This window comes from Pholcus phalangioides, unplaced genomic scaffold (genome assembly GCF_987345545.1).
Source record: "Pholcus phalangioides strain wild (caught in Gottingen) unplaced genomic scaffold, Ppha-v1.0 ptg000022l_1, whole genome shotgun sequence".
Taxonomy (NCBI): Eukaryota; Metazoa; Arthropoda; class Arachnida; order Araneae; family Pholcidae; genus Pholcus; species Pholcus phalangioides.
In genome coordinates, this window is record NW_028301615.1 from 14633226 (window position 1) to 14645973 (window position 12748).

Consider the following 12748-nt stretch of genomic DNA (forward strand, 5'->3'; position numbering starts at 1 on the left):
GGGGTGTGTCCGGACTTCAAAAGTCAAAGTGTAAACGTATACAAGAAAAAAAATGCTTTGAACGCTATTTTCTCAAATTGCAGTTTTTGAGCTCATCCGAAGATTTAAAAAAAATTAATGACCAAAAAATTCTCAAACTTTGCAGGAATGTTTATTCGACATATGTTAATAAAGTAAATTTCAGATTTAGCAGTTGACTAATGGGAAGTATTTTTATAAAAATGGTGAATTTAGATTTTTGAAATTTATATATTTTTCCAAACTTTAAAAAATCATAAAATTCTAACGATTGGTCAGATATCCAAGCTGGAAATCCATTTTACTAACACATATCGAATAAACACTTGCGGGAAATTTCAGAATTTTTGGGGTCGTTTTTTTTTTTTTTTTTAAATTCTTACGGATCAGCTCAAAAACTGCAATCTGAGAAAATCGCGTTCAATGTGTTTTCCTTGTATACGTTAACACTATAATTCAGTTATTCTTTCTTTTATTATGAAAAAAAAATTAACCAATTGACGCGAAATTTTTAGTATTTTATTTGCAATTGAATGAAATATTTGTCGAAGTCATTTTTGAAAATTCAACTTCAAGGGTCGTGACACCCCTTGAGTTACTTGGTTTATTTGTGATTTAGAAATTGGTGTCTTTTTCCAATCAAATATCCGAAAAAAGACTAGAAAGATCTAGTTGAAAACCAACTGCGTTGGCAACGCTTCTTTTAAACCAAGCACAACGACGGGCGACTCAACACACGACCAACGAAGCTAGTGATCACGCGACTGATATCCAACACGACCTATAGAAGAAGGCCTCCGCACGAAGCTCCTGACCTCACTGCATAAGGTCATCTCACCTATAGCCATTGGATATTGCAGGCCGATGCATGCGTCATGTTTACCATTTTTTGTAGTATATCCAATGGCTATAGGTTAGATGGCTTTCTTCAGCGACGTCACGAGCTTCGTGAGGAGGCCTCCTTCTACGGGTGCTGCTGCTTTATCCGTCCGATCCTCGGGCATGGCCTACTCGATGTGTTTGATCACGTGACTCATTCCCTCTGACGTGCTGGTGATGAACATAGGTAATATATTCAATGGTAGGGGAACACATTGTATTTCCTAGATCAAACGGATAAAGTCACATGTTCTTTATTTTCATTGGCCTTGTTTTGAGTCGGTCGTGGCATAAGTACGGTCTCTAGACATTGCGGAATTGACCCCATTTCCTCCCCCCCCCCCCGCCCAACGTAAGTTGCAGCGGAAGCGTGTGGTGACTTAACAGCCGCTGTCCGTTCGCGTGGTCATAATTACGGACACGTATTTGAAAGTCACTGGTGGCACAGTAGTCGGTTGAAGTTGGTTTTTATGGTTCCCAAGGCGTGAATGCAAGCTGATTTCCCACTCTGAAATTCTCGCTACAGAGATTATCAGATCTACAACAGCGCAAATATTCATTCATCACACTCTACTCATAGTTTGAAAAATAGACGACAGCACTAATAATTCCCGCACATCACTAGTTACGCATTCCGACTGCTATATGCACGTGCACAATTACAGCACAACTCATTTTAGTAGTGAACTGCCCCACAGCGATCGCATGCCGCGGATCGGAATTATGCTCGTTGTCCTAGAAAAAAGAAGTCTTTATATATGTCTATCTAGTGTTGTGTGTAATACTGGTGGTGCCATCTTTATTTCAAATTTTGCACGAAGTTTAATGATTGAATATTTAAGTCTAAGTCTGCTGCTCTCGGTGATGAGACTTTTTAACTGGTGGAATCGGTTTGCATTCGTAAGCTGTTTTTGGAAAAGCACAGTAAACCAAATTCGAGCGACCACCACTGTGACGCCGGTCGAGCTAGAGCCCAGCTCGAGATGCGAGTCCGTTCACTGCTGGTTTAGCACATTTCATTATTCACGTCAACTTGAAATCTTGAACATTTCAATGGTCGATGAATGTGCAAATTATTTATGACCCTGTGATAAATATCAGCATTACTACCTGTGAAAAAATATCATACTTGTTTCTCATTACTGTACTTAAATTTATATAAGAATGAGGATTTTTCATCACTGTCCATCCTTATGATCGTTTAAAGAAGTTTACGAGAAATAATAAAACTGGAGATAACATGGACAAAAGGGTAAAAGAAAATAATACAGTGAAGAGTCTGGGCTGAGAATAAATAGGCAAGAGAGAGAGAGAGATGCAGTGTGTTCCACGAAGGTCCGTCCGAAAAGAGGAAAAAGCTCTGTTATGAATCTAGACACAGCGGATTTTGAGCTTAAGCCCATATAAATCCCGTGCTTCATTCCTAAGGCCGAACTTCGCTCAGCGTTGCCCTGGCAACAAACACCCCCAACATTAAGGTTCCCAGGAGTAAGGGGAGCAGAGACCCCTGTCAGCCCCAGCATCACAAGTGCCAACAGCTCAGGACAAAGATATATGCGCATAAGGTTTTTGCTCAAGATTTCCTAATGGTTTTCAACAACCGCAGGAATACGGATTTTCCTCCTTCTCGGAACAACTACTACCAACTTCCATGCCTTGAAAGGAAATGGGAATAGTTCTTAGCGTAAATAATGGAAATAATCGGATACATAAACATCAGGAGTATAATTGATGTTTATTTTTGTAGCGATAACATTCCAGTTATACAAAAAGTTTGATAAAAAAAAAATTGAAGTAGAATTTAAAGGGCCAAAACATCAATTTTTTACAGAGCATGCCCATGAAAATTTCGATTAAAGCAAATATAGATGTACGACCTTTCTTCAAATCGGGAAGAAATGTCTAGTCCGAAATAAGATATAATAAATCATGTCAATTCATCATTAGCCCTTATGCTTTCGAATACCGTAGTTTCCTGCGTATAATCCACAGATGCGACTTCCTCTACTTTGAGAGAAACTATTACCCAAAAGTCTGCAGAGACGTATAATCCGTATGTGAAAATTTTATGCATCATGAGAAGCAATGAGAATCGAATTTTATTCCTCTCAACAAGAATCAATTTTTCAATCCAGTTTTATTCATCAGGAAATTCCAATTTTACTCATCAGGAGATTGCAGTTTTATTCATCAAGAGATTGTAGTTTTATTCATCAGGAGATTAGAATTTTATTCATCAAGAGATTGCAGTTTTATTCATCAGGAGATTGCAATTTTATTCATCAGGAGATTCCAATTTTATTATATCAAGAAAATCCAATTTTAGTCATTAAAACAATTACCTTTGTAACTTTTTTTTTCCTACAGAGAATCTTTTTTTTTCCTACAGAGAATTTTTTTTTTCATTCATCAAGAGAATTAAATTTTATTCATCAACGAATCCATTTCACTCATGAAGAGATTCATGAAAAAAATCAATAACGATCAATTTTCATTCATCAAGAGAACGAAATTTCGTTCACGAACAGAGAATAAAATTTTATATTCATCAAAAGAATAAATGAGAATAAGTTTCATTCATTAAAAAAACTAATTTTCATTTATCAAGTGGATGAATTTTTATTTATCAAGAAAATAAATTTTTATCCATCAAAAGAATCAATTTTTATTCATCAGCATAATTAAGTATTAAGAGGTGAAAGGGTTGTTACCAAATTTTTTGTGAGAAAACTGTACATTTTCCAATTTTATTTTTACATCGACACGCCATCTATGAATTAGCGAACATCTTACCGACATTGACGAGATATTTCGCTTTCTTAAAAGCCATTTATTTTAGCAAAGGCAAGCCCAGATATTTTGTAAAGCTGATTTTTTTCAAAGGAACACGTTTTACAATCCTGCTTTTCATCTGTGGGAAATCAAAATAAATCCTTCATCGTAAAAAGAAATATATATGTGACATTGTACACACACGGAAAGTTTAGCAATTACTACACTGGTTAAAAGATAAAAAATTAAATTTTACAAATTTTATTTTTAAAATATATATGTTTAGGGTATTTCATAAATTACTAAAAATTTATGAAAATTGAATAAATTACAATTTGGACCGGATTGCGAAAAACTTATTCTCGAAAAAATGAACTTTTTTTTTTCGAAAATAAAAAAAAATTAGTTACAATTTTTGTCGTTAGAAGGCGTGCGCTGCACAAAGGCAAATCACTGGAAATATGCAAATCATAGTCCTATAAAATTGTTGGTATATTCCGCACTAAGAAATTACATTGTTTCTTGACGAATTTTATCATATGTTACGCTATAAATGTGATAAATCCGGTTATTATACATAATAACCACATATTATGAATAATCGGCCGAGCATGTTGGAATGTTTGGTAAATGTCCCTAAATTAATCACTTTTACTGGAGATTATGCATGACACCCAAGCGTCGTTGGTAAATTTAATAAGTAATAAAAAAAATTACCACTTTTATTGGTGATTGTGCATAACACCCAAGCATCGCGTCGTTGATAAACATGATAAATCACCGGGGCGTGGTAGCCCAGGTCAATAAGATACTTGCCTAACGTACCAATAGAGGTGTCGCGAGTTCGATACCCGGTTTGTCCTTGTTAGAAAACTTTTCCGACACAGGGGTACAACAGAAACGGCGACATGACCACAGAAAAGATTGCTACCGCAGGGAGTCCCCCATCGAGTGGTTAGCGCACCAACCTCTCGATGAGCATAAAAAAACAAGCCTGCCGTTCGGAATCGGCAGTAAATTGTAGGTCCCGGTCTAAAATTCGTCCTCGTGTGCAGGAAATGACCATGGTGCGACAAAAACGATCAATGATCAAATGATAAATCATATATGTAATATACTATACATGAAAAATTATACATGTATTGTATCATTATATCGGGGTACGACTATATTCATCGCACGCATACTACATTCATTTGGAACTTTTTCATATTTATCAAAGTCATCAATTACACTAGGCTATTATGCATAACCACAGATAAAGGCGATGCATTTCAAGAATTTATAAAATTTACTAACGACCATTGGGTATTATGCAGACTCGCCGGTAAAATGATAAATTTATCGATCTTACCAAAACGATTGGTAAGTATGCATAATAACTGGGAAGTAATGATAATAATAGATTTATCACATTCGCCGTAACATATACATATAAATACTTACAATGATAATTTTCTTGCTGTTTTATCACGAATATATTTCCATACGCTATTATCATTTTTTCCCGTATCTGTAATCAAAAGCATTTGATCTCCTGAATCCTTTTATATATTATCCAGAATAAGTCATTTACACATGAATTTTCTCCGACATGTAATTGATAAGGAGGTGAGTATAAATATCCATGCTTGCGATTATCCCACGATATTTATATGGCTGCAAGTACTGCATCCTCGATTGACTTAGCACCAATTTAATGATTTCCAGATCAGTATGAATAGATAAGAAAGAAATTCAGAAACAGGAAGAAGAAAGAGAGTTCTGTCATCGAAACGGAGAAGAGAAACATGTTGCAGATGACTGAATTAATCTTGGTGTCTACTGACTGGAGCATGATGAAATTGCTCCAGAAATACAACCATTTATCCTGTTCCGGCAATCGATATATCTCACTTGACATTCAATACATCATATTCCAGAAGAGACAGAGAGAGGCAAATCGGTGATTCAGAACCAAATTATGAGCAACTGCTGACGGCTACGAGCCTATGGCCTGAATGCGTATGATTGACGCCAACTACATCTTGTTCGGCATTCGCTGAGGAAATATGACCTGACGTTTTCGTAGGTAGCGTTTCCTCCTGGAGCACATTATTATCATTTTGTTTTATTCCGTCGCAACCCGCTCGACCCATTTTGGTCATCGCACAGTGTAATCAAGTAAATTGAATAATAAATTATTTAACCCTTTCTTCGAACATTTTTTTTTTTCTTTTTGGCTAATACCATATTTAAGGAAATAAGCATCACAATATGACAAAAAACTCCTAGGATATATCCGCATGAGCATGAATGACACAAGTTATTTTAAATTGGTTTCAAAAAAATTGTACGCGTGCAATAAGATGGGGTTTTTTTGATGAAAAATAAAATATGTGCCACACACTGTGAAAAATGGTTTTACCAATTTGTTTGGTTATGCTTTACATGCATACTACGATCTCTGCAATTACAGTCCATTTAAAAACATAACTCACGCACATACTCTAAAATTATTTTTCAAAGCATAAAAGCTTCAATCTCTAAATTATTTTTTGAGATGTCACTGATTTCAAAACTAGTTTCGATCTTCATAATGCTACTTTTTCTTATAGAAACTGTTCTCAAACTGTACTGGGAGCTGATGTTTCCCGAATTAAAAACTGCTGTTCACAGTGGAAACAAAAAACTTTGGGGTCTTCTTTTCTAAATCTTCCACGAAACCCAATTTACAACTAAAATTATTACCAGTTTCATTGAATTGTTTTTTCCCCCATGTCGGAAAATTTGATCAAAATATCGATTCAAATATATTTAAATATGGCCACCTATCTGAAATGTTATGTCAAAGAATATAATTTAAGAGATTCAATCGGTTTCATTAAAGAATCAAAATAAATCATAAACCTTCAATAAAAAATTTAATCAAATTTTAATCGGATTGATTGAGTCGATTTAACTCAACTAAAATTTTTAACAACGATTAACAATTTTTCGAATAATCGACCGGCCCTACAATCAGGTTCTGAAATTACCACACACAGTTACAGTTTACTTGTGGAACATAAAAATTCATAATATTCTCCATTTTTAATCATATTAATAAAATACATGTCTAGCTGTATAAACACAGTGCGAGGTGTTTCCCTCACATAAGTACATAAAAAAAATGAAATAGTGCAAGTTATACACAGTGAGTAAGCAAGACTTACTCTCGTTACTCAAAATGCCATCAAATCGAAATTTATTCCGAAAAACCGAAAAAAATATATATATACATATCCCGTTATCTTCCAATACTAAAAGAGTAGAAAAACTACCTACTTCATTCTACGTCACGAAACCCATGCATCTTTCCGTGAAGCAACATGTGAAAAATAACATCAGCAACAAAAAAGAGAAACTGTTAAAAGTACGGTAATGTATTTCAAGCAGGTCGTTTACGCAACCGAAGTTTCTTCTACATATATTTTTTTAAAGTTAGAAACGGGAGGAGTTGAAGTAAAGAAAACATACATGATACATAGAATTAGGTAGAATCAAGCAAGCAATGAAAAAATATTGGAGAGGCTAAGAAAAAAAATCGGTGAATACTAAAGAAATAAACCAGAAAACTTGAGGGGGAAAAAAAAACAACAGCTTATATGCATTGCTAATTCCGATTCCATCAAGAAAAATAATTACTTTCCACCGTTGTTTCTGTTTTCTCAAAGAAAGCAAAGGGGAAAAAAATCGTTTCTCTCGCGGATATGCTCTGGTATAGAGTGTGGTATTTTTTTTATTTAATTCTTAATTTACTTGAGTGTGTATTTTGAAGGGTTATTTGTCATGGTATGAATGGAATTTCGCGAATAGAATGTTGATCGGATATAGAATTATGGTTCACGTTTTTAAAACATGCTAGGAATAGTCGTCGGTGTGAGAGAAAATAATTAAATTGTAGATAGAGTGCTTTTCCATCAATACAAAGGGCACTTTCTAATATTTCATGGGAAAAAATCTTATGGGGAAATCATGGGAAAATCTCTTTAAAAAAATATCGAAGATATTTGCTATTTACTTCTATAACTTTGGAGTATGAAGTGTTTTTTTTTTCAAATTTAGTAATTAAATGAGGATTTTTGAATGAACGTCACCATTCTTTTAACGGACAACATTTGGATCACTACCATAAAAATCGATGCCAATAGTGCTGATTTCACCGTGGAAAAATTCGTAAGTTTAGTAGAGTTTTCACCACGTAAATAATTTGTTCGAATCTGGAATTCTCTTATGGATAAGCGGCAATGGGGAGGGAATTACATTGAAAATGATAAGCGGGAACTACTTTTGTATTTGTGTGTGAAATACATTCTATAACATTGATTTAACTTCTAACATATTTCATCAAGTTTAAAAATGTAGGTATTTCTGTTGCATTTAATATATTTTTTAACTGCATCAATTTATATATAGTTTGATTCACTAAAAATACTACTTTTTTTCTCTACCAATGCTGAGGATCAAAAATGCTGAAAAATTAATTATTGAAAACAGATTCATTTTGTTATGCAGTCGAATCCCGTTTTAACGAATACCGTTATAGCGAAAATTTCGTTTTAACTAAAACTCTTCTAATCCCCCAAAAAAGTTTACATAGGAACAATGGTAGGTAACCTGGAATTCCTTCATAACGAAATTTCGTTATAACGAAGTGATTCTTCTGGTCTCTTCGCGTTCGTTATAACGGGATTCGACTGTACATGGTGTCCCATAAATTCTTAAATACAGTAACATCTCGATTATCTTGGGGTGTACCACCTTCTGATTCTTAATAAGAATCCGATTCTTAACTATGGATTTGACCTTTAGTTAAGAATTGAGAGGTAGTTTTGCTACCACATTCTTAACTAAGAATCCTTTTTCCTTCCGGGTGTTAAGAATCGGGTGACCCCACTTCCTTTAGCTCGATTCTTAGTACACAATTTTTTTCCTTCCATATACGACATGACGTAAATTCTTTCTTTAACAGAAGTTTTTACGATTCAAATTCACGACCTCATTAAGAAAAGAATCAAAAAGTGTTTAACAGATACATTTTTGTTGCCAAATAAATAATTCGTCAAACTTTTTTTAAAGTTTTCGAAAAGATATCTGAAGGTTGTGTGGGAAATTAGAAAACAGTGTTGGTTTCTATATACAGCACATATATATGTTGGTAATCATGATAAAATAACGAATCATATAGATAAAATTTGATAAATTTTGCTACATTTACCACTTTACCAGTAATTATGCATAGTTCTTAAATTTTCAATCCATAAAAATCATGATCAATGGGCCATAAATACTTCAAATTTTTTATGTTGGGGAAATTTGTAGATTTGACAATTTTTCTTAGCTTAAAAAATGAGAGAAAATTGAATTTTTCACACAAAATATGTGAGAAGAAGCTCTAATCGTCCAAAATAAATTGCACATAAATATAAAAATCGTTATTAACCTGCTGCCCACACACTGAAGTGATGTATGTAAAAAATATCAACATTACAGAAGAGCGATGTCAGTTTTTAATATTAATGTATTATCTGACCACTATTATTTTTTTATTTGACCATGAAGCAGCTATGCGATGCATGTAAAGCGCAATGCGCATTTTGCCTTGAAAAATAATTCAAGTAAACATGAAGCGTATTATAAAAATTATTGTTAGTCCCATAATGTTAGACTTACTTACATACATGATGTAAACTCATCGATATCTCATTTATCGCATAAACCTCGTTTGTGATTAAGCATACCACGTAAGGGATTATGCATAATGACCTGTAAATGTTATAGATTCGCGGTATTTGAGCAAAATGTATCACACTTGCCGAAATGGCCGGAGATTATTCATAACAACAGCTCTTTATCACTTTCACTATAGCATATATAGCATGGTTCCGCTTTGTGGATGGTGGCAAGGCTCCATCCTCGTGAAAAAAGGGGAAGAATCTTAGATTCGAATCATATCGGACAAATTAATTATGTTCGTTTCGGTGTTTTGCAGCAACATGGCTCAAAAATCATTATGTATTCATAAGTTCTTCGTAACTATATTCTCACCGTCATTCTGAAATCCCTTTCCCTCTTCCCTCATCTTGTCAACAACGTGCTGTTGTCAAGTTTTAGCTAGGTGCTGATTGGTCAGTGGCGGAATTCCCCAAAATAGAAATTTTTCGGACTGTCCGTCATCACGTGACCTAAAAAATTGTCTTTTAAATTCGCATCGTGGTTGCATTCGGTGCTCGATTCTTAAAGCCCTTCTTACGAATCGATTCTTACGAACGGATGGTTGGTTATTAAGAATCAGAAGGAGGTATACCTCCCTGGTCTCCGTACTATCCGGCTTAGTTCCTTGGCGCCATGATATCGCCAAATCATCGGAGCTTTCGCCAAACTTCGTTAAGTCTGTTGCTAATTTGGCGATATTTGCAAAGGAATGCATTAATTTTCATTTTAAGATAATGATTATTTACAGGCGAAAAATTGCAAAAGTGATAAAAAAGAGCTATATACATGATTTTCGTAACGATACTTATATTCGTGGACGTCCTTTTTCTGTAATAAAATTTTAAAACTTAGTCAAACATGTACTACACTCATATATATGTTACCGTCAAAACCCTAAGTTCACCGTTTCACGAACTAGCTGAACCAGTTGATCTGGCCAATGTCCGAATCTCATGATTTCGTTGGGTTTCGGCAGGCCCCTATTTGTCGATCCCTCTATGTATGGATCACTTAGACATCGATATTCAGATTCCTTTGATAGTTAGGGTTGCCAAACTACATAATTATTTTGGTTAGCTATGGTTAGTTATAAATGGGCCATAGTTATTACAAAAAATACGTCAACGTGGTGATAACAATGAACTATAGAAATCGATTGTAAGGGATATATAGGAATGGGGCGGCCACAAAGTATTGCGAAAGCCCAATTTTTGGATATTGGCCAGGTCAACTAGGTCGGCCAGTTCGCACAGAGGCCAACTTTAGGCTTCGACAGTAAATTTGTGTATAAAGACATTACATTTATGTATTAAGTACTGACCTATTCCAAGAGGTAACAAAATATCAATAGGATATTTTTGGTATTTAAAAGTTGCTTTTGCTGGTATGGTGGGAGTAGAAAGTGAGCATTTGTAGAACCCAGGCCTATCTGCCTTTTCTGTTATCCGGCCAACCTTTCTTCCACATTAGGCCGGATAGTGCTAATTCTACTGTAGTTGGAAAATTCATAAAAATTTAAAGAATTGGGATGTTTTGGTTTTGCGGTTTGCGAAAAGATTATTTTCACGAAGGGTATTCACAGAAAAAATAGTTCACATTTTGTCGAGAGGGGCCGCTGCCCGTAACTCCGACAGTAATGATTGGACCTGAAGATTTCCTCAATCTCTTCCATGTCCGAAACATCCGAAAAGTTTTCAGCCGGTGGCTGAAGTAAAACAATTTAACCTATAATGTTTTATCCAGCAATGTCCCAATGGAAACCGGGCAATTCAAAAATGGGCTGATGAACGTGCACCCTGTTTTTTATAGGACTTTGATTTACATGTTTCCAGTAATTTGTTGTTGTGCAGTACCCTCTATCGACAAAAAACTGAAATATTTTTCCGGTACTTGAATGAAATCCTCCTTTATTAGAATATATGTTTTGCAAACCGCATTCAAATATCTCACTTTCTTCAATTTTTATGAATTCTCAAAATATTTACGAATTTATGGGTCAATTTCTCCCACATATGCTTTAGTCTTTCAAATATTTTGATGTTTCAATGTTATAATATTTTAATACCCCCGGACTGATGCAAAGCACCTTACTTCCGTTACCTCAAAAGAGGCAGAGTTGTGTCGGAAAAAGTTAGCAAAGATTTATAGCAGTGGCTCCCCCTTGCTCGTAAGTATCGAATCACTAGCGTCGTTCTCCCCATGAAAACAGCCATCAACTTGATGCAACGTACAAGCCGTTTGACTACAATGGACACCTGAACCCAATGACTAGGAGAAAAATTGCACATGCGCCCAGTGGCACATAAGGGCCAGGGACCATTTTAATATCGAATAGGGCCGTAGCTAGCCATTCCTGTGCTCTGTGGAATAATTTGAATTTATGCCTCTTCTGGCTCATTTATGGGTCCCCTTCCAAATAGGGGTGCACCTGCCAGGTCACGGTCCTATATATAAATATGAGTTTTATACGTGTATAATTAATTATATGGTAGAGTTAATTACCATAATTGCCATAAATACCATAATATAATTTGTAAGTCATAAAAATTGCTTTAGTCCTTTATTAAAATAATTCAAAGTAAATTTCTTTGAAAATAAAAGAAAAGCGGGACATATATTATTACCCTACGTGTACAAGTTTTTGGCGTGAGATCGACAAAAATACCGCATATGTGGTCTGATGATTGAACAGGTTATGAACATCATCTGCATCGATATCTGTTCGAGTGCTGTAAGAAATCCAAAAAAACTCCAAGTTTAGACTCCGTCAGCCTCGGTTTTCTCACAATAATAAATATCAATTTGAAGTAAAATGTAGAATAATCAGACATAGTAATCATTGGAAAATATATTATAATATCTCACTATTAATGGGAATCTGGATCAATACAGTTACACGGAAAATGTGCGAAATTCGGTTATTATGCTTAATCGGCAGAGCATTTTGGTAAGTTTGATAAATGCCCCTAAATTAATCACTTTTACCGGTGATTATACATAATTCCCAAGCGTCGTGTCGTTAGTAAAACATGATAAATCGTACTCATATGTGTGCATTCATTCTATGAATAACTCATTCCCATACTCATTCTATGCATAACTCATTCTCATACTCATTATATGCATAACTCATACTCATACTCATTCTATGCATAACTCATACTCATACTCATTCTATGCATAACTCATTCTATGCATAACTCATTCTCATATTCATTCTATGCATAACTCATTCTCATATTCATTCTATGCATACCTCATTCTCATACTCATTCTATGCATAACTCATTCTCATACTCATTCCATGCATAACTCATTCTCATTCCATGCATAACTCATACTC